The sequence below is a fragment of the Passer domesticus genome, chromosome 1, assembly GCF_036417665.1.
Source record: "Passer domesticus isolate bPasDom1 chromosome 1, bPasDom1.hap1, whole genome shotgun sequence".
Classification (NCBI taxonomy): Eukaryota; Metazoa; Chordata; class Aves; order Passeriformes; family Passeridae; genus Passer; species Passer domesticus.
In genome coordinates, this window is record NC_087474.1 from 9,749,516 (window position 1) to 9,773,509 (window position 23,994).

The 23,994-nt window shown below is 43.2% G+C and overlaps 1 long non-coding RNA gene across 9 annotated transcripts; it reads left to right on the top strand.

The window, feature by feature from the left end:
- The first annotated feature begins 279 nt into the window (after window positions 1-279).
- On the top strand, window positions 280-23,778 carry LOC135280977 (uncharacterized). Of its 9 annotated transcripts, none has more exons than XR_010347859.1 (6): window positions 282-3,781; window positions 4,108-4,372; window positions 15,400-16,873; window positions 17,725-17,919; window positions 20,650-20,781; window positions 21,348-23,778. It is a non-coding gene; the product is annotated as an uncharacterized LOC135280977 (long non-coding RNA). The 9 variants fall into 9 exon arrangements; XR_010347831.1 differs by having other exon boundaries at window positions 282-2,802; window positions 3,657-3,781; window positions 20,650-23,778; XR_010347879.1 differs by having other exon boundaries at window positions 280-3,781; window positions 15,400-15,486; window positions 17,728-17,919; window positions 20,650-23,778.
- Window positions 23,779-23,994: the final 216 nt, after the last annotated feature.

Genomic DNA, 23,994 nt, shown 5'->3' on the forward strand with positions numbered 1-23,994 from the left:
CCCCGGAGGTGTTTTGTCCCTTCGCAGCCGCCGTAGCCCGGCCGGGAAGCGGCGGGAAAAGAGCCGGGAAAGGAAAGGGAAGGGGAGAGGAAGGAGCGGGAAGGCGGAGGGCGGGCAGGGAAGGGCGGGTCGTGCCTCCTGCCCCGCTGTCTGCGCCTGTGTCGGCGGGCCGTGTGCAGCGGTGAGCGGGACGGAGCGGGCCGGGCTGTGGCTGCCGGAGCTCCGCCCTGGCACCGGGCGCGCTGTCACCTTCCGGAGCCTGCCGGGGCCGCTCCTGTGGAGCGGGACCGGGCAGTTGTGGCTCAGAGGGAAGGGATAAACTCAAATAGGAGGATTTTAGGAGAGTATTTAGCGACAGAGCCTTGTGGTTCATGTGGGTTGGGAGTCCTGTCCCACAGAGTCACGGAGCACCCACAGCTCCTCCAGGAAATGCCTTCCATGCCCCGCCAGCCTCCCGCTGCTCATTGCACGGAGCGAGAGGGGGCAGAGGGCTGAGGGGCAGCCCTGGGAAGGCGAGGGCTGCGGCACGGAGCCAGGGTTGTTCTGTAAAGCGGGACCCGCACACGGCTTCCCTCCCGCAGCAAGCTCCAGTCCCCACAGAAGGGCCGCTCTCTACCGCTGCCAGGGCTTGGCAAGCAGAGAAACTGCTGGGAAGTACAAATGCGTTTTGGTTTGAGGTGCTTGCTTCCTCCTGGGCTGGAGAATGCCAGGCTGGATTGTGCATGGGAAGAAGGGGGAATGCAGACAGAGGCAGGCACAGGGCGTTCTGGTTGGAACATGAGGACTTTGCCAGAGGTGAAGGCCCTGTAGGACTCTCCCAGCTTCTCAGCCTCAAGCTCTCTCTCTTCCCGAGCTGGGGAATAGAGTAAATCTTCAGTTATGTAAAACTGCAGTGAGCCCCCCAAGATTCAAGAGTGCTTTTGTTTGACCAAGGAACAAACAAGTCTCGTCAAACAGTTCTAGTTATTTAGCACAGATCATCATCTATTTTTAACTACAGTTAATTAGGCAAAAGGAGAACCTGTGGCTTCCTCTTGGGACTTTGGGGGGAAAAAAAAGTCCAGAAAGGATCATCTTCCAGGGCTGCTCCCAGTCCTCAGCTTGTCTTCCAGTTCAGGAGTGGCAAAACTGCATCACCTTACAACCAGTTGTCAATAGGTATCTGTACCATGTGTTGCTGCCTATCTGCATCTCAGAAATTAATCCAGATAGGATAATCCAGTTTTTAATCCTTATTGATAAAATTCATGTGCCTGCCTTCCAGGTACCTGCTAAAAATCCCCACAGAGACCATAGAGCAATTAGAAGACCTATTTTAAGGACAGCCAAGCAGCCTTTTGGAATGGTTTTTGTGACAGTTTTAATGTCCTTGATGTTACTGTATTGTTAAAAATCCCTTGTTAGTGGGGCAATAAAGAACATCCCAGTGAGAAGAGGACTGAACTCAGACCCCACTGGACACAGAGCTTTGCTGTTGATTGAGGGAGGTGCATCTCTTTTGGGCAAACAAGGGATGTTTTCCATAGTAAGTTGTTTCACTTTTGCAGAATTGTCATGAGGGAAAAGCCCTGAGCAGAGGAAGATGGACGGGATAGAGCTTGATCAGGAAAAGGAATAAAGCAGCCTTGAGAGTGGTGCTCAGAAGGACAGACAGTACCTCAAGCAGTGCTGGGAGTGCCACTGATCCACAAGGAGGTCACCACATAGCCACTGTATAAACAATTGGTTGCTTAAAAGTCTACCTAATGTTTTTTTAAAAATTATTTTATAAAGGAGCTCAAGATGATTTTGCTCTTTAATGCCAGACCATTTTCCAGCAGACTGCAGTACTTGTCAAGAAAAGGAAAAAAGAAAGGTCTGATTTTAGGCACTCTAACATGACAAATCCCATTATATCCTTGCTCTTGAGGGACCCCAAAATTCCTAACCCCTTTAGGCATGCAGTGTTCACATCTGCCCAAGCTGTATTCCCATGCAACACTTGGTGAAACACTTTTTTCTGGAAAGTAACAGGAGTTTTCTACCTGCCTGGGCCCCTTCTGATTCTCACTGTGGGGAATGTAGAAATTCATCTCTAAAAATGCTTCAGTTTTTTAATGGCACACTGCTGAGATCAAAGAGGTTTGATGTTTTCCTTGGTAGCCTGGTAGCTGAGGAGTGTGTGCCCAGATAGGAGTGAAATATTACAGACTGACCATGGGTGCTGTGTGTGGTGGTAGAAACTGCTCCTGTTTCTTCTACCTCTCATACCCAGCAGAGTGCAGCTCTGAAGGAGCAATGTCCCTGAGTAATTGGACCCTTAGTCCCCCAAAATCAAGCAAGATAGACTAACTAATTGGTTTTTTGACTTGATCCATGGTCAATCGGATATAAAAAGGACTATATAAGTTATTTCTCAGTATATTAGTGATTTATTCTTAAAATTACATTTTGCTCTGGAGAAGAGGAGTCTCAGGGGGAGCATCTTTGCTGTCTAAAACTCCCTGACAGGAGGTTGTACCCAGGTCAGGGTCAGTCTCTTCTGTCAAAACTCAAGTAAAAGGATGAGGAATGGCCTTTAGTTGTGCCAGGGGAAGTTCAGCTTAGATATTAGAAAAAGAAAATGTTCACTGGAAGAGTGGTCAGGCACTGGAATGAGCTGCCCAGAGAGACAGTGGAGTCTTTGGAAGTGTTCAAGAGGTGCTTGGATGTGGCACCTGGGGAGATGGTTTAGGGATGGTTTTGGAAGTGCTGAGTGATGGCTGGTCCAGATGATCTTGAAGGTCTCCTCCAACCTTGATGAATCTTTCATTCTGTGATTCTGTAAGTTTTTTAATTAGGATTCATAGTTCGGGGAGGGGAAAAAAGGCCTTTGGTATGCTTAAGAAGATAACTGTACAAAGAGGAACTGCAAATAATGCAGTGTTCCTGGAAGCTAAACCTAGAACAACTGAACAACTGAGCAGTCAGAAAATCAAGCCCTCAAAAGTCACTGGATGTACTGAACACTTGGGCTTTTTACAGTCTTTATGATTTCCTCTCAATATAATAAAAAGGACAATATTCCTTCGTCACAAGAGCATAGAGGATTAATTCATTGAAGTTTGTGAAGCATTTGGGGGGGTATGATAAAAACTTCTACTAACACAGAACTAGATTTCTGCTTTGTAAGGAATTTCCTGGTTTGGGCTACCTGGTTTTTGTTGGGTTTTTTTAAATTGTTTGTTTGTTTATGAGTTTGTGGTTTTGTTGTTTATGTTTATTTCTTTTTACTCCTTTGAAACACGCTCTCATAAAATATTTTACCCTTGAGATCTATGGGATAAGGCTTCATGAATCACTAGTATTTAAGAATTGCTGACCTGAAACACTTGCCAAAAGTCACAAACCACTTAGTACTCTGCAAGTTTGTGAGATCTTAAGAGTCAAGTAATATTTTACCATTCCTGAAGCTATTACCCAGCTTTGCAGGAAGAGAGGTATTTTGAAACCTAAGATACTAAACGATGGTACACAATGAGCTATTACTGTCATAAAACTTTAATAGAATCCTGTAACCAGCCTCTATTGCAGGGATTTGATGAGTGGCATTTTAAGTATATATTATTTCTATGTCAGTATCTTTCATAAGTCACAAGTAAATACATTTCACAAGTAAATACATGATTGTGCCAAAGACAGTCCTTGTTCCAAGTAGACCATCTCAACAGCCAAAGTGGAGGAGATGAGGAGAAGCTAAATAATCTTCCAAAGGGAGGGGAAGCTAAGAGAGATTATGTGACCTGGTGAAAGATTATACAAGGTAAGCACATCTAAGTTTCAGCTCCAAGTGGTATCCTATAGTTTAGTGAAACGTTCAGGCTTCCTTTGTAGCTAAGTGAAAATAAATTATCAAGCAAACTGATGAAAGGCCATTTTAATCAGGTAGATTTATTATCACTGTTACCCCATGCATCTCTAACTGAAGGAATGGTCCAGGTTCAGATGAGGCAGACAGAGATATGTTCCAGTATAACTTTTCTTGTTTGATGTTTAATGGCATACTCTGGTTTCTCGACTAAGCACAGGTGTGTAATACAGAGTATTCAGTCAAAAGCAGGTGATCATTTGGATCTGGTTCTTTTTTAGTTGAACAATCATTTATAACACTGTGGCAAGGCTATCAAGAGACAGTTCCTTAATTACATCCAGTGCCAAAATGCAGCTGGATGCAGTGGAGTCCTGATGCCCAGAGAGCAGTGCTGAGTGCCCACGCGTGGTTGGCAACACGAACACGTGCACTTTGTGTCTTGCTTGGATCTAAGCTATCAAACCTTCTAAAGTGCTGCTGTAGAACCAGTTCATGCAACTCCACACTCAGCAGATTTTCCCTCTGGTCTTATCCCTGCAGCAGGTGAGTGTGATTTCTTTAAGACACAGAGAACATTTTAAAATAAGGACTTAGCGAGGGTGCGAGCCGTTGTTAAACCTGGGGTTTCATGAACACCCTGTAAAAAAAGTCTAAGCTGCAGATGGTTCCATAAACACTAAAACTGTTGTTAACAGCAGCTGATTGCAAACTTTCAGGAGGTTGTTTAACAGTGGTAATTACTGATAATTGAGCATAATCTCAAATCTGAAAACTGCCATTCTGTTTCATGGACTTTGCACTACCATAAAACTGGCACAGGCCTTACTCTGTCTGTAGATAGCAGGTCTGTAGCAGAGTCAGGACTTGACACCAGATCTTGCATATTCTGGGTTTGGGCAATATTCTATCTTTGATTTAGTTATTGTTAATCTGTAACATATTTATTTCTTTAGTTTGGGCCCATTTTTAAAAGCTAATTAAACCTCAATGAAAAATTCTATAATTTATACATTTTGTGGCTGAGTAAATTTTTAAGGGGTCTGGAATGTAATTTTTTCTTAGCACTAAAGATGTTATCAATTTTCTGCCTTTGTACCTATTTTCATCATTCTGTTACTACTATTTCTGAACACATCACAACAGTCTTTAATTATCATCATAGCTCCTGTGTGATGAGTGTATTTATCCCCTATCAACAGCTGGCAAGCTAAGGCATGAAGATGTTTGAGCTCTGTGTTATAACAAGTCCCATACAAAAGTTGTATATGCTCTGAAAAATCATCATAATTTTGTATCTCTGTCCTCTTAAGCACTATACTAAGATTCTGTGGGATCATATATACAAAAAATTTTTATTCCCCAAACTTCCAATTTCAAACATGAGCATTTTTAATTGTATTTCCTGCTTGTGTTCTCAAAGATTTTAAGATTTTCTGTTTCCATATCTTGTCTCTGTATATGCTTGGATGCAATTTTAATTCTCTCATTCTCAATTATGTTGGACATCTGTGAGGAAAATTACATGAAGTTGTCATGCCCCTGATGAATGAATTGCAAAGCTATGAATATCAAATGTTTCTAGTTATAGAAGGAAGATAGTGGATAAGGCATAGTAGTGAACTGGGATGAGGTAGTAACTTAAATACTCAAGACTTGAAAAATAAGCATATACCCTTTATAGAAGGATATTTGTGGCATCTTTGTTTCCAGTTTTCAGGAAAAAAACATAATCTTTGCTTGAAATTCACATTTTGTTTGGCCATTAGTTAATTTGGCATCAGATAGACTGTTTAACATGACCCTCCCATCATGGCAGAATATTATGTACAAGAAGACCAAACAGAATTCAAGAAGTGTCTCTTTTTCTAAGTTAATATTTGGGCCAAGTGAAACATTAATTACAAAGAATTGTTTCTAAAGCAACACTTTTCCCTAAATCTAGTATCAGTCATATCACTAAATATAATGGCATTAACATAGAACACAAGATAAATCACAGAACTCTCCAAAGTTTTTAATTTATTTGGAGAAATGTGGTTTTCCATTTTAACTCTGCATGAAATATCTCTCTGTGACACAGAAGTGCTCTCCAAATTTCTTGTGTAGCCTGTATGGTCCAAGTTGCTTCAACTGGGGATCCTCAGGTTCTCCTTCCTGTTTCACTATAAAATATGTTCAACAGTGGGATGCCAAGGGCATAAATTTATCCTGACACCACAAAAGAAAACTGCTGCAGGCTGTTATTTCTTCTGTGTATTGGATACAACTGGCTGAAGGTTCAGGTTTATAATAAAGTATTTGATGGAGACTGGTAAATAGATGAAATTCAGGCCCAGTTTAGTGTCTCAAATACCATAAAACAGTGACTATTATTTGTTTAAAAAATAGTTTGAACTACTGTGGTCTAGTTGTGGGGTCTGAGAGATGCTTTTATGTCAAAATGCTGGATGGTCCTTTGTGCCAGGAATTCCTAAGGGCATAGTGCAGTAATGTGACACTTGTTGCTTTTTAGGGTCACTGTGGCTCAGGATAGAAAGAAGTCTGTCCAAAAACCCTTGCAGTGATTCCCAGGTGCTCTCCAGTCCTTTGAGACCACCAGCAGCTGGTGTAGCTGGGAAGGGACTTCCCAGGCCATGCCAAGAGCAGTGGAGCTGCAAATTGTCTCTGGTAGCAGCGCAACAGGTCCTGGAATGCACTGAATCTGCTCAGTGCAAGCAGGAGACCATGTATCCTCTGCCAGGTACTGGGTGTACAGTCCCTGGCACTTCACTTCCCTGTCCCCCAAGATGGTTGTTCCTGGCCTTGATTGTTTTGTTTTGTTTTTTTTTTTAACACAGCTTTGAGAACTGAGCTAACCTACTGCTCATAATGAAACATACCCAACAAAAGGGATCTTTTGAGAGTTTTACACCTTATGGCTGGATTAGGAGGTTACATCTTTCTAAGTGATGCAAAAAGTTCTTTTGCTAGAAGGTGTGATTAGGGAGGATAGCAGAGAAGGTGGCAGGAAAGCTCTGGTTGTTGTATTCATCAGTAAGGGCTGAAGGACTTCTTGGCTTGTTTCTTTTCACGTATCCTTTTGAATTATGGGCTTACTGCTTCTGAAGCTGCAGGGCTCAAGGTGATTATTACATAAGTCAAAAAAGGGTGTTATTCTTCCCATGCTGCAGTGTTTAAAGGATAATTCTCTTGTAAATCTCCTCTACTCTGCTGTATAAATGCAAAAACTAACAGCTTTACATTACAAATAAGAATCATATGAAAATAGGGTCTGTAGTCACTGAGAATTGATAACATGCACTTCTGAGAATCTCAGATAATTCATTAATACTTTAATGAAATAATTTTATGGTGAATTTTGCCTATACTTGCACATATATTTCAAGATAGATTTTTTTGGGTGCATTTCGGAGATGCCCACTAGCCTCTCTCTGCTCTCTGATAAACTGATACCAAGTTCCCTGTAATTCTAAGGAAAGGAGCAAAAAAGGGGCAGAGAAGAGCTGGTTGAGCTGCTTTGAGAAGACTCCTACCCTTGTCACATGTGGCAGAGGGACAGAGTGGCCTTGAGTCTTACACTTGACAAGCTGGGCTTGTAAATACTTGGGAATTGCTGTACATCATAGCTACTGGGGGTTATCTGTGTTAAAGAAACTCTGCTGTCCTGTCTCCAGTTATTTTATACCCATAATTTACAGATACAGTGTAACACACACCCACCCTCATCGATGTTTTTGATCTATCTCTTGTGCTCTGCAAGAGCAGGCAGGCCCTCAGGGAACAAAGCAAGATTTCAAAAAGAAAAGACCATCAGGTGCTGATATTCTGTAAAGTCACATCTGACTGTTCTTTGCACCTCTTCCCCTCAGTCAAAGAAGACAACTAGTCTTTGGAGGCCTGTAAAAAAAATTACTCCATGCTGCTGAATCCTGGGAATTGTCAAGATGATCTATTCAATAGAGCCCTATGAATCCTCTTCCCTCTGGCAGGACCCTTTTCCATGGCATGAGGATTCATTTCTGCTTTGCAGCCAGCAGAAGGATTCCAGTAAGAGGGACAGTCTCACACCTGTTATTTTCTAATGTTCAGAAGGATAATGCAGTTAGATCCTGTTTGAGAAGACACAATGCTTTCTTCTCATTTCATGCTTCAAGTAGTGGTCTTGACATCTCAAACATACTCCATACCAGAGGGCCTTGATCCTCAGGATGTTTTTCAGGGGAAGCATTTTCCTGTGTAAACTACTGTTGCTCTCATGAAAATTTCTGATTGATCTGTTTCCTCATCTACCACAGAGCTTCTGTGAAGGCTGCTGGTTGCTTCAACACAAAGAGAGCTCCTGCTGATGCAACTATCTCTGAGGAGGCAGGGGTTCAGACTTTATTCCTGCTCTCTTCCCAGTGCTTCCTTGACTCACCTGTGATGCTGACATCAACACCAACTCTCTTCTCTTCCAAATTATGATGGTAACACTTACTTTCAGGCAGCTGGTTTGCTTGAAAACTTGCTATCTTTCTCCCAGTGGAGTTTTCCCCTTCTCAGGATGTTGTGTGTTTTTTCCATCGTATTTGATGGGTCTTTAGTCCATGCCTTACTTCTCCCTGCTAAGTCTGTACACATGACTCCAAGCAGGCAGAAAGAATGTTTGCTGTTTGATTAGTACTTGTAGCTCCTGTCCAATTAATGGAATCACCCAGAAGCAGAAATGCAGGGTTTTAAGTCATCCACAGGTTGGGCAAGGTCAGGCACTTGGTGGTGATGGATTAATTCTGGAGCTTCAGAAGTTCCAGAGTGCCCTGGCTGCCCCAACAGTGGTTGCTGCCCATGAAACAAGGATGAAATGAAAGCACAGCTGAGTGTACCAGACTGAGAGCTGTGGCCACCCCTGAGTGGATAATGTGTGCCAGATTTTGGGAGTGGAATGGCCTGTAAAGGGAGTGGAGGGAACCCACATGAATGATGACTAGAGATGTCTCATTGTGACCTACTGACACGTATATTAGACATCTAAACTGAGCATACTTACCTAAGTATGGGGAAATCTCTGTGCACCTCAAGGTGCACATAAAAATTGTATCATTTACTTAGAGTTTTTTGTGCAATCTCAGCTCTAACTTCCCCTTGGGTGTAAGAGAGAAAATAGCTGTTCTAAAGGGAAAAGAAAAAAGCAGTTTGTACTAAAGGAAGTCTGAATAGCAAGCTCCAGCTGACTGATTCACTAAGCTAAGTGCAACATGGTAGGTTCAGTGTCAGGGAGCTAATAGAGCTTTCTCTCCTGGTGGCAGGCAGCCATGGTTGTTGTTACTGGCATGGTCAGCTAACACAGGCTTTGGACACAAACTTCATATTCATCCTTCTGGTATTACTACAGATGGATAAAATCACCATGAGATCTACCCTGTAGTGAAAAATACACATTCATACACCCTGATTTTCAATACACAATGATTTTCTTAAAAAGCTTCATGCTGCCTGTGCTTTTTGCACTTCTAGTTCCTCTTCTCCTGCATGTGGCACAGCAGCAGTACGTTTTGGTGTCTGCCATAATATGGGTTATAGTTGCAATCATATGTTTTATCTTTCCTCAACCCATTGAGGTCAGTTGTGAGCTGGGGCTGGGAGCATGCCTGGTGGCTTCTGTGACATGTGCAGGTGGCTCAGTGCTCACTGGATAAATACATCAGGAAGTTCTCTGCATGACAGCCAGGCTGCCTGGGACAGGCCAATGCCTGGTGACACAAAGATGAGCTCAGATGAGACAAATGCAGTGTGACCTATGCATCCAGGAGATGTTTTCTTAACAACCACTTTCTGACACAAAAGAAGAGTATTTCCCTCCAACCTCCTGTGTCTCTTCTGTGTTTGGAGAGAGGGGAGCTCTGGGAGTACAGCTGTGGAATCTGACTAGGAGATAACAGTGCAAATGTGTGTACTGATTTTCAATTCAAAACCCTGATTTTCAATACACAATTTTTTTGAAGCTTCATGCTGCCTGTGATGCCTTTTACACTTCTAGTGTCTCTTCTCCTGCATGTGGCACAGCAGCAGCACATTTTGGTGTCTGCTATAATATGGGTTATACTTGCAGTAATATGTTTCTGATTTTTATCAAATTGAGTTATAAGTGGGGGTATCCTGCAGAGATAACACAAATTATCTTTTTAAATGAATACTAGAAGTGATCTTGTATCTTGTATTTTTCTTGAGAAAGTGTGTCCATGGATTCTGTGAAGTGAGTTGGATGGCAGACAGAGGTGAGCTGGGATTCATTGGGATAGGATAATGGTGGGTGATGTCCCCAGACTCACAGCAGGACTGATGGTCCCACAAAACCCAGAGGAGGTCCTGCTGAGAAACCAGTGGGAAACCTTCCTGCTGGCACATGGTCCAGCCTGGAGGCAAATCAACCAAGAGGAATGGAGGCAAAATGGATGAATGTGACCTGCCTTGCTTCATGGATCACTAGGGAAAGAAACCCTTGTGTGTCTCTGCTGATAATCCAGCACCGAGCTTGGGAGATATACCTGAATCAATGGTCTATAAGCAGATGGAAGTTCTAAACATGAAAGAGAATCTTAAATAGGATTAAATGGAAACATCAAATTATGTAAAGTCCAGTCTTTCTATTGAGAAATACAAATTGCAATGAGAAGCAGGAAGGGGGAAAAAAGAAATTAAGCATGTGTGGTTTGGTTAGTTGTTTGAGTGTTTTTTAAATTGAAAAAAAGAAACAGAGTAGAATAAAAATATTTTACTTCTCTTGACTTTGTCCCTCTTACCTCTTCTGTTCATCAATTTTCTCTCTTGTTTTAAACTCCTAGCATCTTGTTTTATAATTAAATTTTGAGTTCTTCAGGGCAGCAGCTATATTCAGATATGGAGCAGTAAACAGCCTGCAGCAATAAATCCTTACCCTGATTGGCACCACTGAGCAACATAAACACTGTGTAAGTAATGAGAAAGTCTGAGAGGTGCTGAGGCCTGGATAAACACCGTTGTTTTTCAGCACCTTACATTACAGTGGAATTAATTCAAACAGTGCACAAAACCATGTCAGTTCATCAGCTAAAGGCAGGCTGGATACTGCTCGGAGGTATGGAAAATCATGAAGAGCTGGGTGAGCTCCATGATGTCCTCTGGGAGGAAAGATGCTCTGGGGCCGATTTAGAACTTGGAGCCAAGCTTCCCATCCTTTAGGAATGAAAAAAATTAACAGTTGTCTTCTTTTGTGACATTCAGGAAGGATGAAACGTCTCTGTGTGAGAGATCCAAACTCCCATCATAGGCAGGCAACCTGAAGAGCTATCCTGCTGACTGCTTCAGTTGTCCACATTTATTTATTTAGAGCCATTTGAGATATCCTGTAATAGGCCCCGACTTCCAGCTGCCACTTGGGAGGGAGAAAGGTCATGTTTAATATTTGGCAATTCTGTGTAAATATCTTGGATACCAGAGGCAAAGCTGGCACTAGACATCTGAGTTCAGCCAGCTAGCTGGTGTGCCAGGATGTCTGCTTTGGGGTGAAGTGGGCAGGTCTCTGGACTCCACTGACTGTAGCGGAAGCCTGGACATCCAATCCACATGTGGACACCTCCTAGGTCTCCTAACCTGCAAGGGGAATATTATAATCCTTTAAGATGTGCCCCAAGACAAGAATTTGCATGGTGTCTTTTAAGATAATACATTAACAATTGATTGATGCTGACATTGTGAGAGTTCTTTAACCTCTCTTTAAAAATGAGGGGTCTAAAGTGGAGCTGCAGTTGCATGTGAGAATGTGAGCTTCAGCCCTGCTGTGAGCAGGGCACAGCGTGGAGCCCGAGCTGGCTCACACCACACTGCTGCCAGAGCACCAGGGCTGGGCAGAGGGAGCTCACAGGGACAGCCACTGGCCTGGCATTGTGCTCTGGCTTGTGCACAAGGCTGTGCAGAGAGCACATCTCAGATGTTACTGAAAATGCATTACACTTTTTTTTTTGTGCTTTTTTTACCTTATTTTTTTTCTCAGAAATAATTTCCTTCTGAGTATGTGAATTTACTGCAGCAATAACTAGTGTTTGCTTACATGTTTGTACAAGAGAAGCACACGGAGCCCCTAGTGTCTGACAAGGACGCTGTGGCAAAACAAATTAAAAATAGAGACAGAAAGGCAGAGTGCAGAGAAGAGGTTATTACGCCAAGGATGACAATGGCCCTCTGAGACAAGTCTGAGGTCTTCTGAGGTTTGACTCAAAACCTCAACCAAAAAAAAAAAATCCATGCATGATATCAAAAATTTGTATTTGGCTGGTGCCGAAAGTTTTTGGAGTTTCTAGATATGGGTATATGGAGAAAAGAAACAGTCCTTGACCACAAAGGGCTGCAGCATGAGGTGTAAGCAGACAGAAAATGAGAAGGGTATTTAAGATCACAGGTATTTTGTCTCAGTGTTGGAGCAGGACAGATGGACTGTCTCTGTATCCCCAGATGTTCTTAAAGAGAGAAGGAACTGAATACAACTAAGAGGGTTTTTATCTGGAAGTCAGTACCAGTGTGTTTTTTCACCTCATATAAACAAAGAAAAAGAAGGGTTTGTTCTGATTCACTGGAGCAAAAAAAAAAAAAAAGCACAATAGAGTTCCATTCAGGCACACAAATAGCAACTGTCCTGTGACTTTTCTATTTAAATGGGTATCCATGGTGAGATCTGCCTCGCTCTCAGTAGAGTGGTGCTGTGCCTCACACTGCAGGCAGGGAGGAAAAGGCATCTGAAACATTCCCCTTGCAATGAATGAATGAAGAAGCACAACAAGATATCAAGTTTCTGGTGCCTCACGCTACAAAACACCATGCCTGTGCTCTCCAGCACTGCTTTACTGTCCCTTCACACAGCTTTTCCAGGCCCATTCCAATTAAATGTACTCTGTACTGCAGGCACAGCCCTGACCAACAGATGGTACTTAAATAGGTGTAAAAACTGCAGCATCACAAGGGGCTTCCTTGCCAGGCTGCATTTCTTGTTTGCTTTCTTCTTTCAGCATTGGTAGTAGAGATTAATAATCTTCTCTGTGGTAGCCAAGGCTGCACCAGACCCCTCCAGGGTCTTGCCCAGCTCTGAGCACACAAGGATGACTTGGTGCCCCAGGAACCAGTGCAGATGTCTGCTGTGCAAGGGGTCTCCAGCAGCAAAAGGAAAAGAGGAGCTGAGAACAAGATTCCTGGCCTTCTTGAACCACTTCTTTTCTAGGGAGAATGGCAGACCTGCCTAAAATTCAAGGTACTGCTGGTATGGCATCAATGCTATTTATATGAGGGAACAGAGACATGAAAGTGAAAATCAGCTAAAGAAGTCTGAGCAATTAATGATGACTTCCTGGTGCTGGAATAATTATTACAATTGATGACAACAAAGATCAGCTGTCTTGCCAAATACAAGCTTTGAAAAATAGTACCTTATAACTACAAAATAAGCCAAAATTGGGTTAAGGAGTTAAATACAAAAATATTACCCTTGCACTGTTATTTGTATTCTGCATTAAAACACTCAGGGTTCACACTTTTCGGATCTTATCAGCTAGAAAGTGTCATGTATCATTTAAAAGTGTTATATTCTGCTAGTAAGTTGAATGTAAAATCTTCTTATAGATCATGACATTCACTGTAAAATTATTAGCAATGCTAATGCTGATACAAATTGTAAGATACTGATACACCAGTGCTAATGCATTGAACTTGAATTCCATCAAAACCAGTAGAAAAGATGTTCTGACTTTAATGGAGACATAGATCTGACCTATACATTTTTAAAAGGTTATGCCTAAGTGCTGGAAATGGAAAATATTAATAAAAATGGAATCTCTCTTTGCTGTCATCCAGGCAAAGCCCCCAAAGCTTTTGTTTGTACCTTTTACCATTCACTTGTTGTATTTTGCTTCCATGTCAAGCCTGGAAGCAGACTCATCAGTAAGCATTTGGTTTATTCTGACCAAGTCAAGAGTTAGGTGCTAACTCCAGCTGCTACCAATACAGCAGCCATTGAAATATGAAAGCACAGTTCAAAAGACCTGATTTTGAAAGTGCTTTCCTGTGAAATCCAGCCAGCCTTTGAAATCAGACTTTCACTGTCTACCCTAAACTAACCAAATGTCAAAAAATCTGGAAAAGCAGCTAAGGAATCCTGCTGGTGCAGAATGATTCTCTTGCATAGCTTCTCCCTTGTCTGTCAGGGCATGCCAGGGCAGGTGTTTGTGGTGTGCCACGGTCCTCACTGTTCTTTAGGTCTGAGCTCAGCGTGATCTCCGTGGACAGGCTTCTCTTTTATTTGTGTAGCAAGTGTGGGAAAAGGCAGAACTCAGCAGTGCTGGCAACAAGGACTAGACAGGAGGAACAAAATCAGATGTCTGGGGTTCTGCAAGGGGGAGGCAGGCAGGTTTATCAGGAGATGGTGGCAGAGGTGGGTGCTGGTGCAGTCCTGAGGGGCTGTGAGTTCATGGGTGAGCCAGGTCATGGATGGGGAGGCACAGGCAGTGCCCGCTGGGTTTGATCTGTGCTAGGGAAGCAGATGCCTGTGGAGTCAGAAGCAAACTCTTGTGGTTTCCAAATGCTCATATGCAGCATTCTAGCAAGTTGGAGCAGATGGCAGGGCTGGCTACCCCGGGCCCTATTTCTGGGCAGTGGCTGCAAACCCTTCCAGCCTCTTTGAAGAATGGTGGGCGGTGTGGCTGCTTAAGGAACAGCATCCAGGGATTTCCTGCTCCCTTCCACTGTCTCTGTCTAGGTTTTGTGGCATGCTCAGCGCTCTGGAAAACGTGCCCAGTGCTGGTGCCACAGTCTGGGAGCAGCCCCCCTGAGCTGCACTGGCTGTCCCATATGCCCCAGGTTGTTCAGCAGGGGCAGGATGGGTGTGGCTCCAAGCCAGAGGAGTTGCTCTGCTTCTCAGGTGGAGACGTGTGAGAGCAGACATAGCTGGACTGTTTGAATGCCTTCCAGAAGATAAGTCATCCGTGAGCACAGCTGAAGTGAGCTCAGCAAGCACAAAAAGTAGGGCACAGCTGACTTTCCATCACCATTCACTTATAGTAGCAGAGTAGATGCTTCAGAGCAGCCTTGGTCACTGACTGGGAGGATGTCCCAGCCAAGGGTCACCACCAAATGCATCCACCTTCCCAGCATGGCTGAGGGCTCAGACAAGCAACACAAGTTTTGTGGAACCTGACTATTCCTCTAGAGAAGCCAAAATAAATGTTCTTTTCCCTTTGCAGTTTGAGAGGACATGTACAGAGGAGGTGGAATTGAAAGCTTATTATGCATATAGCTTACACAGAAACCTCCAGTGTTAAAGGGGTTTTTAAACTCTACTCATTAGCTTGTAGCAAACCTCAGTGTGCAACCACAGAGCTATCCTTAGGCAAATACTGTCTTCTCAAGTGAGCCTTCTTAGGTTCTCCAGCTAGATATAAATGCTAGATGGACTTAACATTTATATTTCATGGTATATTGTGTGTATCTTTGTCTTTGGAGACAACTGAAGGTGAATTTGTCTATCTTACTAGCCATGTGGCAAGTAAACCCTGCGCTTGGCTTTTGTACAGGTCTCCATCACAGACAAAAAGGGAAAGGAGGGAAGAGGCAAGAAGAACCTGTCAGAAGAACTGAAGGGGAAGCTGGAGCCAGTCCTGGTCAGTCCCCCTTTACAAAGTCCCATTTTGGGTGACTTGAACTGGCAGGTGAGGACACCTCACTCTGAGGCCTGCACAGAGTGTGGGCTTTGGCAGTTTTCTGGAGGTGTGCCAGTGAAACTGACTCTAACAGAAGGAGAGGAAAAGCAACTCAAAGGGACAAAGCTGCAAAGGAAGTAATAGGAAAATAACATTATGAGAAGAGGAAAGCATCTTTGAAAGCTGGCAAGTAGAAAATTAATTTCAACCTGAAACTGCCACTTTACCAGGATGGAAACCAGAGAAGTTCTCTCAGGAAATAAGCAAAATGCTCAGAAATCCAGGTTTCAACAGTGAAGTTCAACGTGAGCTGCAAATGCCTCAGGGAAATCTGCAGGCAGATCAGCAAATAACGAATTACAGAAGTGAAGTCAGGATGTAATAAAAGCCTCAGTACCCCTTTGAGATAACATTTGCTTTTACCTGGAGAGGTTCCTGAGAGGGTTGTGGGAGCTTGAAAGAAAGCACTAGCTCCAAAACTGCAAACCTCAGAAGCAGGAAGAAAATAATTGCCTCCCAAAGAAACACGTAGCTAAGAAGATGCCTCCGCTGGGAGAGGTCAAGTCAGTAACAACCATGTCTTTAGTCATCACTGAAATCCTGAAATCAGAAAGGCAGTCATGCAAGACAAAAAAAGAATGGCTTAAAGGGCTGAAATATTTTTTTTCTATATTAAAGGTGGGACCAAGCCATGAAGTACAGCTCTAACTTGATCTCCAGACCCAAAATTCACAAAAGATTCGATTTGGGTTTTTCTGGGCTGGGCAAATTCCTCTGGATCACTCAGAGTTTGGTAATGTTTATTTCTTTGGGTTTTTCTATCTCAGGTTTTGCTCCAGACCCAGACAGGTGTGTAAAATCCTCTGCAGAACAGAACCAAGAGCAGATTTGGTGCAAATGAATTTTGTGTTGTCATGCAACAGCTCTGAAGAGCCAGGACACTGTTCCATTGTCACTGTGCCTGTGCTCATCCTGCTTTTTGTTGAATGTGGTGGCACCACACAGTTGCTGCTAGCACTGCAGGTGTACATTCATGCACCTGGGATACCAATCACAGTGAAGGCCAGTGAGCTTTTGGGGCTGAGGGCATAGATGGAAAGCTCTCTCTCCTCACCAAACCATACATCCATCAGCTCATCTCATCTTGCTGGGACACAGTTTATTTGTTGGAGGCTTCACCATGGGAAGCCACACTAGAGGATGCCATGGGGACAGGAGGAGCCTGTCACCATCTGTCCCCCTCTGCTTCCTCATGTGGGGACTGGAACCCATCAGTCATCCCCACCCAGCACCATTTTGGGCTCCTGTGATTCCTCCTGTGTGTTAAAGAAAGGAAGGGATGCTGCTGGTAAGGAAGCAGGAAGGCTTGGGGGAAGGGCAGCTGGTGTGTTCCCCCAGAGGGGCGTGGAGGGAGGAACCCTGCCTCACGGTGGCACCAAGCACAGCCACACTCAGCGTGCTGGCTGGGACTGGTATTACAGGAAATTCTGCTGGTGCTGCAGGTACTATTAGTGCCTATTAGCTGTGGTGTTGTTTGGTGCCTTGTCCTTTCAGTCACAGCCCTGCAGGATGTCACCTGTCACTGCTGCAAAGCCTCTGAGGCGCAGGCAGGTTGTGCAGCTGCCTGCTCCTCCACTCTCCCTCGCTCATGGCAGCACAGCACAGCATCCTTTTGAGGATCATCCCGGGATATTGTGCTCCTGAGGAGCTGTAGCCCGAACCTCCCATGGGGGATGGAATGCTGGAAGCCATTGAATTGTTGCAAGAGGATGCCAAGGAGTCCTTCTGGTGATTTCTGTACGTGGAGGGGCAAAAGCTGCCATGGCAAATGTACACCTGAAAGTGTATGAGCAGTGCTGGAGGGGGAAAGGGTGGCATGGAGGGGGAAGGAGGTGAGGGTGTTGCTAGGCAGGTCAAGATATGTGGATGGAAAACAACAAAATTGGAGAGGAGTTGTCTGGAATACCCTCCTCATCAATTTCTCCATTTTACAGAAGGATAATAAGCCCATCTTCTAGGTGAATTTTAACTTTATTGGGTAAAGATTTCCTGTCTTTTTGATAAACTCAGCCAAAAATGTCAGTGAATAGCAACAGCACTGTCTTGCATGTTCATAGATCCTTTACATGGCTGGTTTTTACATGGCTGGTTTCAGACACTTAGGAAGGACTTCTTTTCTGTGTTCTTTTCTCTCACCAGAAGCTTTTGTCCAGGCATACCCAGGCTGTTTGTGTTCTCAGACAATAAGCTGCAATATCCAGAGATTTAAGTCAAAGGTCAAGGTCCTGTTGTGCAAGGCAGGATATTTTTCCCAGAAGTTAGTTCCTGCCCTGAAGAAGCTCCAGAGACAAAAGAAGACTCTGGCCCAGCTGATGACAGAAGTAGAAGACACTGGTGAGACACTTATAATTAGTCTAATGAGGATCAATCAGATGACACCAGCTGCCTAACCATTGTCAGGTCATTTTATGGGCATTACAGCAGCAGCATGGTTGTAAAGAGAAATGATAGAGGTATGAAGCAGTGACTACTTTCAGGACAGGCTTTTTCCACTCATGAATGCAGGCTGATGAAATAAAGTGTAGAGTAACAGCAGTTAATTGGGATATACCTGAAATGTGTGCTGCCTGTTTATTGAGTGCTGCAATCTCACATCTAATGTCCACCTAGTGCCTTAGTAAGGCCCTGATGTGCACACATTAACCTAATTATCCCCATTTATACCTTTTCTACATGCAGTACAAATGTGAACCAAAATTTGGTCTTTCTCAGTCCAGAAAATACCGTCACAGAATCACTTATAATGCTAGAGGAGAATTCTAACCATTGGAATTACCTGCTATTCACAAGCAACTTCTTTTAAATCCAAATCCGTCTGGGAGGAGTCCATCCAAATTTTCCACAATGGTTTCTAGAACATCCAGCTACTCACCTCTGCTTTACATTCACTGCCACTAAGCAGCAAGTAGCTCCTGTGAGTAGTTTTTCCCTTTGCAGTCTCTCCATGCTCCTACATAATTTTCCAAGGGTGAGGTTTTTTCCAATAAGGAAGGAATGTTCATGCACAAATGGCAGTAGGTTGAAACGTGCATTGAGCCAACCTGGAACTTGTGGTTTAATAATCCCTTAAGACATTCACCAGGAAGGGACATTTGCCTTCTTGTGTGTTGTGTAAAACTTAAAAGAGACCGAGGGAGGGATATGAATTCATTATTCATGCATTATTCAGCACTCATTATTCTTTCCCCTGAAGACTGCACGAGTGTCTGAGCTCACTCTAGTCAAGGGAAGTTCAATCACTACTGGCAGTAGACCTGAAGCACGTGCTGGCTGACCACTGCTTGTGTCTGAATCCCCCCTCCCTAGTGAGCTGCTGGACATATGTATTCAGTGATGCAGCTGCCTGTGAGCTGAACTGAAATGTGCATTAGATGTTGTGTGTTGTCAGCAGGAAAGAGGAACAATGTGCTCATGGAAGTTTTATCTCTGCTGCTGCTGAGCTCACTGTAGAGAGGCTATGAAGAAACAAACTCACAGGCCATAAAAAATTACGTTGTATGTAAATGTAAATGAAAGATCATTTGCCTGTGTTTGGGATGAAAGTCACAGACCTGCTATAGCTAATTCTTGGAAGGAATGGTAACTTGTGAATTTTTCATATGCCTAGTTCCAGGATTAGTGCATCGCTTATAGGTGTCATGAAGAGGTTAAAGAGATGCAGCATAAAGGCATGCAAACAGCCACACTCTCTATCCAGATATATTAATAGTTATCTATTAATAGATCATGTTACATGCAAATATGCTTGGTGCTAACATTATTTAGCTAAAATACAGGCAATAAATACTGTTCTCTAAGGCACAGGAAATGCATTCAAAACCAGTCTATGCTTTATCAGATTTCTTGTGTCCTTGATAGACTTAAAGTTAGATAATCTACATACCTGATACAGTTTAGGAAACCAAGGCAAAGGAAAATGTGAAAAACTTCTCAGCATTTCTTTGTTGAAATCACAAGAATACTTTTCCAAAATCAATGCCTTTTCTAATATTCACCCTCAATACATTTATATACACAATTCTTTTTTTTCTCATACATGCAATCTAATACCAAATCTGACTGAAATGAGGAAAAACCTATTCAGCACAGTGGCTAAGCAGTTAAAATGTCATTCAACAATTTGCCAGGTCACTGTCACAAATATGTTGCTAGGTGACTGTAGATGTTATCAGCCACTAAAATACATGCATTTTCCAGATGTATTCATTAAATCATTTTCTGTTGAGTGATTCTGTGGTACAATGAAATTGAATGCCTTATTAAGGACCTAAATATTTTTAAATATACAATGTAATATGAATTATATTGAAAACTCTCATTTGTTTTGTAAGTGGAGGAAAGGGATCCAAATTTGGAAAATTTGACTAAGGTTTTCTAGAGATCCAGCTCCCTAGAAACTGCAATTTTACACTATCCTCTTGGGTTTTGCAACTTCTGTGCATACCTAATGCTCACATTCTGCATCTAATTATTCTACAGCTGATCCCTGTTAATTGGCATTTCTATCAGCTAGTGATATGACTCATTAACCCTTTGGAAAGCAGTCTTTCAAAAGTTAATAACCGTAGAGTTTGAAACTTCAGGCTGACGTAATACCCACTCATAAAAACACTGGCAGTGAAGTATGAACTTCAGGCAGTTTCAGATGTCATTCTGGGAGCTGATTGTATCAGTCACACAGAGCTCAGCCCACAGTCAATACCCCAAAATCTGGGCTGATTTTCCAGGTACCTGCTCCTGGCAGTGTCATCCATGCAGAGGTCAGTCTCTCTATCACAGTGAGCCAGAAGAGCTGCCAAACTCCTGGCAGTGTGCGCTGGTGACATTGGAAATGACTAGGACACACATTTAGGTACTGAGCTCAGGTAAAAAAACCTGTGTTGGAGGGTTCTAATCTGCAAGCTGATCCACACTTCAAATAATGGGGGCAATAATTGGATACAGCTCTCTGTTATAGTGCAAGTCAGACCTACAGATTCATTCTGGCTTCAATATCTACAAATGTACATTGAGTAGATATGAAGCAGGGTTCAAAGAATGTGCTACTGGCTGCATTTTCCCTAGGGCTTTGAACTGTAACATCTGTGTGTGCTTCCTGGTTCAATGTTCATCTGGAATGATCGAGAGGTTACTCGGAGTGGTTTGGCAGGGACTTGCAAGATCACACTTTTCAGCTCAGACCAGCCTGCATCAAAGGTATTTACACGTGCATGGATTTAAGTGTAAAGTGTCCAGAGAGAAAAATGTGCTACTGTTAAATCCAAAATTATCTCCTCTGGCTCAGGGAGTTCCCAGGCCACAAGTGAAGGCAGACTGAGTGTTTATTCCAAGAAAATACTGCTATTTATTATTTTTCTGCATTCAGCAAATTTTTCCCTAGGTATCCACTTTTGGCCACATATCAGAGGTGAAATACTGCACCAGATGGATCTTGACCTGGTCTCTGTGGCCAGTTTTATGTTCCTAGGCCTGTGCAGCACTGACTCTTTGTGGCAGTCTAGGTGATTTCCAGCAGCATGAGGAGTTCATGTCATTGGTCTCCAGGGGGTTGTAATAGGTACAGAAGGAAAATATCACAGAATAAATCCTTTATCTTTCTGGCAAAGCTGAAGGGAGGGCAGCAGTTTGGGAGGTTTATGGTTACTGCAGGCGCAGTTTTTAAGCATAGCTTAAATAGTTGTATGTGTTATGCCTCAGCTAAATCTCTTTTACCACATCCAAAAAAAAGTTTAGACAACATATAATGTTCTCTGTTCTAAAAGAGTGAGGGAGCACTTCACAGTCTGTCTGCTGGAGGCTGTGCTTTCCTGCCATTGCTCCAGGGAGAAGTGGTATTGGACGAGATTCATTGTTCCTCCTCTCAGCTTCACTGGCATCAGCTCATGAAACAGGAGACAGTGGCCATGAGTTGTGGCTTGGGATCCTCAGACTGGACTGTGTGACCTCTTGAGGTCCCTTCCAAACAACATTTCTGGAGTCTATAGAAGGCCTACACTCACCTGAATCAGTAACTCAAGGCAGCTGTTCCAGGGCATCTCAAATGGCTTCACACATTTCTGTGGTGGCAGCTGCATCGTGTCCCCTTGTCAGCTGAACTGGCTGTTTGACAGTTCCCCAAGCAAGCAGGCGGATATGATCCAACCCTTTGGGACAACCTGGCACATCTGACCTGCTCTTCAGATGTCACTTCAGAAGGACCTGTGTCTATTTTGATTCTGTGTGCTTTTGAAGGGGCTGATTCTGCCCCTTCTACTCTGCTTTTGTGAGACCCCACCTGGAGTATTGCGAGCAGTTCTGGTGCCCCCAACAACAGAAGGATGTGGAACTGTTGGAATAAATCCAGAGGAGGGTCATGGAGTTGATAAGAGAACTGGAAAACCTCCCCTGTGAAGGCAGGCTGACAAAGGTGGGGCTGTTCAGCCTGGAGAGGAGAAGGTTGTGTGGACACCTCAGAGCAACCTTCCAGTATCTAAAGGGAAGTATCTATTCTACTGGGAAGCTGGAGAGGGACTCTTGATCAGGAACTGCAGTGATACGACAAGGAGTAATGGGTACAAATTGAAAGAGGAGAAATTTAGGTTAGATATTAAATGTGGTTAGACAATGGAATGACTGGTTTGCCCAGGGAGGCTGTGGATGTCCCAGCCCCAGTGTTCAAGGCAGGGTTGGACAAGGCCTTGAGCAGCCTGATCTAGTGAGGTGTCCCTGCCCATGGCAGGGGGCCTTGGGACCAGATGGTCTTTAAGGTCCATTTCAAACCCTTATCATTCCATGATCCTATGAGTATCTCATGTGTCCAGAGATATCTCCAACGACAGGACACGCTTGTCTTCAGGAAACTGAATCAAGTCCTGGATGTCTCCTGGGATGAACAGAAGCAATTTTGCTTTTTCATCTGCAGCACAGAAGGTGTCAGGATATCCTCAGTGGCCCGTTCACCTTAAATAATCATTCTCTGCAGGGCTGTGGTTGGTGGCTTTAGCTTGCAGAACCCCAGCACCAGGTCACACAAACACCCAAGTGCTGCAATGCACAAATGATGACCTGGGATAAAGCCCTGCTGTCAGATTACATTTGTTCAACAGCTGCAGCTCCCCAACCAGGGCCACAGGTCAGGCTCATGTGCACAGCAGCTCATTAACACATTGTTTGGGTTTTGCCTCGTTGTTTCTGCTGTCACTCAGTGAGCTGGGTGTAGGTATTGGTCCTGCTGGCTTTTTGGGGAAAAGCCACCCTTTAGCAGTTCCCATGGTGGCAGGACAGGGGCTGACACAGCCTGGATCCCAGTTCCACTGATGTTTTACCACAGACACCAAAGGGACCCTCAGTGCTGAAAAGCATTTGTCACAAGGCCAAGCAAAGAAGGAGGAGCCCTAGGGACAGTAAGGTGGTTTCTAAAGTTAAAGTTACTTAAATCAATTGTTATTCAAGTGCAATTGCTGTAGCTTCCTTGTGGTATTTCCCAGAAGCCTGAATACCTTTGCTTTTCTCAGTACAGATAGTGGAATATCTTTAATAAAATATATTCCTACTGACATTTCTTTTAATGCAATGTTAGAAGTTTCCAGAAAGATGCTTGAACTATAGAAATTTAAGTCAGTATTACTTATATTTAAAACTAATTCTCTGTTTTGAATCTGAGCAATTGATTGCCCTGATCTTGGAATAAAAGTTCCAAAGAGAGCTTCCCACAACATGACGTGGAAGGATGGAGATGTGCTCCACACCCTGGAGATGGAGGGAGTACTGTAGTAGAGCCAGCCTGTTTCCCTGGAAATCAAACCACCTGAAACTTGGCTGTGCTATCAGAACACTGCAGCCACTGCCAAGGTCCTCTCTGCATATTTAAATTTACACCAACTCTGTGTTGTGACAAAGTGCCAAGCACTGATGGGAACCTTCTGTCTCTAGGAAGAATTTTGGACACATAATAACAACAAAGGATTAATATAGCTTTGCTTGAAAGCAGAATTTAAATGAGGTTATTTGGGAAAAAGCAATCTTATTTCTTTGGAATACTATTTCATAATATGAAGATATAATGAATTAACATTTATCTGGAAAATGCTTTTTTTTTTGATTTCACAACTACTTTTTTTTAACAAGAAAAACAACAACAGTAATAGTGATAGTAATAATAATAGCAATAAACCAAACTTAATTCTGAATAAACTGAAAATGGGGAAAAACTCAGTTTTACATTTTGTCTTTCTTTTTTTATGACACATACACAAGTTTCTGATGCATCACTTGATTCTGTCTTACAAGCTACTTCAATAAATGAGATTTACAGGGATCTGTTTAGTTATTCTTGCTTTGAGAGTCAGTTTGATTATAACATATAAGCTTTATCAGAGGAACAAAACACTGTAAACTAAGAGCTGTTTAATCTAACAGAGACAAGAACAT